The following is a 7,783-nucleotide window of genomic DNA, read 5'->3' on the forward strand; positions in this document are numbered from 1 at the left end:
GATTCTAGAATAAAGACTAGAATAATAATAATTCCATTCACATTTGGCTACTACAAATAGCCAGTGAAATATGATACGTTTTTGTTACTTGAGAATACGAATGACTGAGAATCCACTGCCTGCCGTTATAAACTGTCTACACACAAATCAAACACAGTATTGACTATATCTATAAGCCTCATCAAAAGGAACTAAATTCTTCGTCGTCCGCATTGTTTCAGGCATCATCTGTTCCAAAGTCTCATCTTGTTCACTGTATTTTCCTCCCTTGTTAGTGACAATACAGGTACTTTGTGAGGTACCAGTTAGTGCAGTTGATCTCTGGATCGTGTTCATGAGGGCACACAATGGAAAACGTTAAAAAATATATATATATATGTTTTTCCCGAACAGAAAACTTAAATAAGAGTTCCTTTTTGGACAAGTCCAGGTTGTCCCTCCTTGTTTCAGTATGTTTAATCTGCCTAATGACCAGGATCCTGGTGTCTACCCAATGTGCTGAGCACTCCTCCTGGCCAGAGTCCGTGCTACATTCAGCTGCTGGAGCCATGGTCTCTGTGTGAAGGCACTGTTAGAGAGTCAATCAACCAGAACAAGGTTAGGAGACCAAATGTGTGGTCTATCATTGTGAAATACTGTATATGTGATGGCCTCAATACATTCATGAAGCTCCCTTACATCCTATCCTCTCCCCATACTGACACTATATACCTTCTAAGCATGATAGTTGGCTCATGATTTGTTTCAGGACTTGTTAGGGTAAACCAATAACAGCTTCTAACCCCAAGCCATAAGTAAGCATTTCACCTGTAAATCACTGTCATTTAAAGTTGGACTAACCTGGCCAAGGCCAAACAGTATATGGCATTTTCTCTGGATGTGCGGTCGCAGTGGAGAGAAAAGGAGAAAAGGACTCAATATATCACTATACTATATATATATATATATCACTATATATATATATATATATATATATATATATATATATATATATATAACCATACTATATATATATCACCATACTATATATCACCACACTATATACCACCACACTATATATCACCATACTATATACCGCCATACCACCATACTATATACCGCCATCACCACACTATATATATATATATCACCATACTATATATATATATATCACCATACTATATATATATATCACCATACTATATACCACCACACTATATATCACCACACTATATATCACCATACTATATATATATATCACCATACTATATATATATCACCATACTATATACCACCACACTATATATCACCATACTATATATACCACCACACTATATATCACCATACTATATATCACCATACTATATATCACCACACTATATATCACCATACTATATATCACCATACTATATATATATATATATATCACCATACTATATATATATATATATCACCATACTATATACCACCACACTATATATCACCATACTATATATATATATATCACCATACTATATATATATCACCATACTATATACCACCACACTATATATCACCACACTATATATATATATATATCACCACACTATATATCACCACACTATATATCACCATACTATATATCACCACACTATATATCACCACACTTTATATCACCACACTATATATATATATATCACCATACTATATATATATATATCACCATACTATATATATATATCACCATACTATATACCACCACACTATATATCACCACACTATATATCACCATACTATATATATATATATATATCACAGTCCAGAACGGAAAGGTGCCGGATTCTGTTCTGGCATGATCCGGCTCAAATTAAGCACTGATTTGAAGTACCTAGGCCTCTACCTGCTGAGTATAAAGATTATTCAACTAGATTCAGTGGGCTTGTAATTCACACAGTACTGATGAAAAATCAAGTACATTTGATCTAAATGTGGGTATACGAGGACATCTAGTGGTCACCGTTTTTTTTTGTTTAATCCATGCCAGCTATGCACTAGCATGCGATGCCATATATTTGACGCAGGTATTTATTTTTCAACATGTATAGTCATTGACTGGAACAAAATATAATTGCATGAGCTATGCATCTGTGTACCGGCGTTGTTGTACCCCTCTACTATCTAGCTTGGTGGGGCGATCTCATCCTGCATGCCTTCTTCACTTAGATACAATGTGTCGTCATGCATTTGTGCGTGCACGCTGTTAACGGTCATATCTGTCTTGCTAGCTAATTTAGCTAGCTCATCAACCAGTATTTTATACGCTATTTCTGCACGATAGCACTTATTAAAGCCTTGAAACTCATAGGGACCTCACTGTCACCACTGGTCATCTAGCTAGCCCTTATTTGCCAGCAGGGTTGCATCGGTTTCCATTGGATTTGCCAGTTTGTTAGGCTGGCTAATGGGTAGCTAATTCCCTAACGCGAACTGCTTATCATGTAACAGCCTATGCTGACTAGCGTCGCTAGCAACTAGCTAACATCGATAACCTTTAGTCGTGGGTCCACAAATTCAAACAAATGGTACTGAACTGATGACAAAATCATGTTTCTAAATTGTAGTGGCTATTTATGTTTTGTTTATTTGTTTTTTTGCTGAATGACATTGCAAATATAATCATTTTTGTCATTTAACTACCGGTATGTTTCTAATCCGGTTTCGGCATGAGAAAAGTATTAATCCCAAATTCCCGCGAGAATTTGCGCACTAACGGATACTGGGCAATAGAAATCAGAGATCCGGTCACGAATGCGGAGCCACTCCCGAAAATAACAAGGTGTTTGTGACACTTTCATGCGTTCCAGTTTGTCATAATTGTCTGTAGGTTCTAAATTGTCGATCAGCTTGGCTGTCCTTCAGAAAGTAGCTAATACTTGTACTCTACAGCTGTATTTTCCTACAGTTAATAATAACACTAGCAACAAAACAGATTTAATTCCTTAAAATGAATGATATTGCCAGATGGAAGAAAATAACAAGGTAGGCCTAAACTGTAATAAGATATACCTTAAAGATTGCTTGTGTTTGATCCTGAATCGAGTTGCCCCTCTTGTACTGGGATAAAACAATAGGGAACCCATGAACCTTATGGAGGCGTGCATGTGTTTTGCAGACACACCTGGGTTCTAGACTGGCTGAGGTAAACATTTTAGGAAAGCCTGGGTTTTTAAATCCCGGTGAAAGCAGATATGACAAGGTTTGTCAATGTCATGTTGCCCTCCTATTTAGAGGAAACTAGCGAAAAGGATAATTTTGCTTCTCTTAATCCACATTTTCTAGGAGAAAAACATGTTCGTGCTTTAGGGCTGGTGGGCTGCATACATATTGGTCAAATGTAAAGTGTGTGTGTGTGGGGGAGGGGGGGTAGTGGATAAAATGGGGTATAGGCCTACACTGTTTTCAACCTCTAAACTCTGGATGTTTACTAACTTTGGGAAGTTGGAAACACAAGCATCTTAATATAAAATAGGTTGAATTTGTACCTTTGAAACAATGTCAGATTTTCAACATTATATACACTTTCAGAAAAAAAACAATAGGCTGGGCAGCACCTCAGCCCGGGATCGAACCCCATCCAGGGTTTTAACTACACCCAGCCCTGCTTAGCTTTGATATGTCACTGACTACTACCAATATGCTATTGTGAGAATTATTATTGAGAGATCTCTTAATAACAAAATATATTCAGTGTTAATATCGAAGTCATTCCAAGGGGCAGGTTTGACAAAGCAAATGAGATGTAACCATACTTTGTAAAAGCCTATATAGCATTTGGAAAGTCATCAACAGCTATTGTTTCAATTCAACCCAGAGTTCAACTAATAGACAATGCATACAGTATAGGCCTAGTTTGACAAAGCAAATGAGATGTAACCATACTTTGTAAAAGCCTATATAGCATTTGCAAAGTCATCAACAGCTATTGTTTCAATTCAACCCAGAGTTCAACTAATAGACAATGCATACAGTATAGGCCTAGTGTCTCAAGCTTTGGTTGATTTCAAATTGAATCTTCAAGTTAATCATTAACATTTTGGATTCACGTCTCCATCTCAACCAAAAATCTAAGTTAAAGAATAGGACTAAATCAAGTCAAACTTGATTTAAAGTGCATTTAAAGTTTGATTTAATTTAGTCCTGTTCTTTAACTTAGATTTTTGGTTGAGATGGAGACGTGAATCTAACATGTAAATGATACATTTTTAGACAAACTGGAATTAAAGCCATACTAAGTCAGTGGCACAGAAGGAACTATCCAAGCAGAAGATACTTCTCCTTCAAATGTTGATATTTGGTTTCATTGTCAACCAAACACAATTCAATATTACTTTAGTAATAGAGTAGATAGGCTGAACTTTAGGCTAACTTACAAACTAATGGAACAGTATTTATTCAACCTTAAAATGAGTAACACATTTTGACAAAGCGTGCATGTTCAAGGTAGTGACGTGTAACTCTGTGTTGTTGTTTTTGGTCGCACTGCTTTGCTTCATCTTGGCCAGGTCGCAGTTGTAAATGAGAACTTGTTCTCAACTGGCCTACCTGGTTAAATAAAGGTGAAAAAAAAGAACAACAAAAAATAGCATTCTAAGGTCGCAGATCGGTGGAGATCTTCCCAATTGCTATAATAATCTGCGCAGAATCTTAAACAGCATTGATCACTTGCACCATGCTCTTTTAATGTAATCTCAACTACAATCCAGGTCATTTGGTTGTGCTATTAGATAAAGCACATTGATAACACATTTTAAGTTGTTGTATAAATACAAAATATCTGACATTGTATTCCCATTTGAACTTTGTTGTGCTTTTAGATGGTTGAACACATTTAGATGATAACTAAACCAGAAATCAGACATTGTTTTTCCATTGGAATTTGGTTGTGCTTTTAGATGGTTGAACGCATAGTGATAACACATTGTTTAATTCCCAAACTTCTCATTATCTTTTTGAGTGGATGAATAAAGGTTAAAATCTCATTGATCAACATCTCAACCAAATATTACCCAAATTTCCACGTTGAAATGACATGGTGTGCCCAGTGGGATGTGTCTACATTGCTAAGGCTTGTTTACTCATTGACTTCAAGTAGAGCATTGTTGGTGAATCTGAATAAAAGCCTAATAAAATTGTCCCACCCCCCCAGCTTGGGCAGCACTGCTACACTGCTTTTTTATAGTGACAAAGTGTTTGTGACACGTGCATGTGTTCCAATGATGTCATAATTATCTGGAGGTTCCATGTTGTCTATCAGCTTGGCTGTCCTTCAGAAAGCAGCTAATATTTGTACTCCACAGATGTATTTTCATGTAGCTAATAATACCAGCAGAACTAAGGTAATTGATCGGATCCATCAACATAACCCACTGGGCACAGACGTCAGTTTAACGTCTGGTTTTGATTTAAAGTTTGGTTGTTGTTAACTAACGTGAATTCAATGTAAAATCAACAAAACGTTTCACCATGTCACTGGATTTAGGTTAAAAGTTGGGTGAAGAAAAGACTAAATGCCTTTCAAGTTGATTACTTTTTGCAAATCCAATTCGTTTTCTACGTTGATTAAATATCATCACATAGCTTTTTGGGGTTGAAATGATGTGGAAACAACGTTGATTCAACCAGTTTTTGCCCAGTGGGAAATGGTTCAGTTCACATACAGTCACTTTGTTTCAGCTTGAGAGATCATCCCGGACTTTGCCCCCTCTGCTGTAGCTGAGACGTCCCTGGAAGACATAGTCTTATTGTTCTATGATGTTTCTGACACTGAGACAGTCAGGTAAGGCCACTCACACTCTGTCCAGTTAGATTGTTGTGTGGAGATTAAGAGAGAGAGACTAATAAGAGAGAACTTGTTATGGGGCAGGTCAGGCATCATTCTTGGAGTCATTTGTAGGGTCAAGTCCCCAGCAGATCTATTTGAACCCCTCATTATTTGTGGCCATGTATTAACTACTAAGTGAGTCTTTGACATGAAGACAGTGGTTAGATTCTGCCATTGGGATTGCTCTGATGTTGTTTCCATTCTCTCCTGGTTATGACCATAGAGCCTTGTCCCAGTCTCTAGACCTGCCTGTCTGTGTGGTGGATGACCTCCTGCCCTCTGAAGCTGTCAATGAGATGGTAAGTTGACCTTTTGAGTTGACCGTGATTTCATATTTCAACATTAATTCAATAAAATGTTATAGTGATGCTATCATTGGAAATGTTGAAGTACCACAACCATCTCTGTTGTGTTGCAGTTGTTTAATTGGTCCAACGTTGCCAATGCTCCTCCACTCTTTAACAGTTAATCATTATTTCAGTATGATATTTGTTGTATATTAAGTTTGATATTGAGGTTGATTATTTGCAATATAATTACATTTCTACCAGGAGCAGAGCAATTCTGCCAGGAGCAGAGCAACCTCAGTGATGGAAACCACAGAAGAGGGGAAGCTCAACAGTGTGGAAGATCTGACACTTATGGACTTCCTTCAAAACCTAACTGAGAAGTATGTTCTGTTTTCTTTGGTACTATCACTCCTTCAAGGAAATAGGATCAAATTAGAAACTGATTAATTGGAAAAAAATGTTCAGTGCTAGAAAAGTTGTCACATTGCAATTTTGCCAAAACAACTGACACAAAGCAAGTATAACTTCACCGTCAGGCAAATATTTAAATAAAAACAATTCTGCCACGCATCCTGATATGACAACATTTCTAAGGCATCCTGATATGACAACATTTCTAAGGCATCCTGATATGACAACATTTCTAAGGCATCCTGATATGACAACATTTCTAAGGCATCCTGATATGACAACATTTCTAAGGCATCCTGATATGACAACATTTCTAACAATATTGTTTTCAGGCAATGGAGGGGGATTCGTGAGGGCATGTTTGACCCGGTAAGATCATGTTACTGACAATTTAATCAGATTACCATGAAAACTCTGCCTAATGTTTAACCTTGTTCATAAGCTTTTGAAAGATGCACTATGCAACATTTTAAAACACTTCTTCTGTTTCTGGAATACAGCTGACAAAACAACAGCTTGCCGGCTTGTGTCTGAGGATTGACCAGTTTTTATCGGACAAGCTGATGCAGATCATCATCCCAGGTCTTTACGAACTACTGGGCATCCAAGATGCTGCCTCCTCTCAATTGTCACAGAGATCTCTCACAGCGTCACTCACCAGCCTGTTAGACGATAAGGCAAACACCAAGTCCCGTGTGAGATTTACTGAGGCCAGGCAGACGAAAGTCTTACAATAGCTTTCGCATCCCGACTCCCTACCCTTCCTCCAACTGTATGGAGCAAAAAGAGGAAGAAGAGCAGGAATCACAACAACTTAAGTTCAAGGAGTTTTACCTGACTAAGGAGATGGGCAGTCTGGGCAGTGGAAGCTACCTGCCCAAGGCGGCCATGAGGTATGTTCTTAAAGGGAAATTTAACAACTTCATATTCATCTCCAGCATCACCATATGTGAAAATTACACATTTCCCTGCTTTGTAGTAAAAAAAGATAGAGGAACGTAACTGTTTCCAATAGTGCTGAGAGATTAGTGCTTTTTGAGGTTGATTTGGTTTCGATTCAAATATTTAAAAAATAATCACGGTTTTCGATTTCAATAATTTTTTTAGATATTGAATGCACTATGGATTATGTGGGTTGAATGCTGTAACAACACAGAATAAAACTATTAATAAAAGTCCCATTTGGGTAGTGACTGCCCATTACTGCTTATCACTTATTAATAATTTACTTTCTCATATAAAA

The sequence above is a fragment of the Salvelinus namaycush genome, chromosome 9 (assembly GCF_016432855.1).
Source record: "Salvelinus namaycush isolate Seneca chromosome 9, SaNama_1.0, whole genome shotgun sequence".
Lineage (NCBI taxonomy): Eukaryota > Metazoa > Chordata > Actinopteri > Salmoniformes > Salmonidae > Salvelinus > Salvelinus namaycush.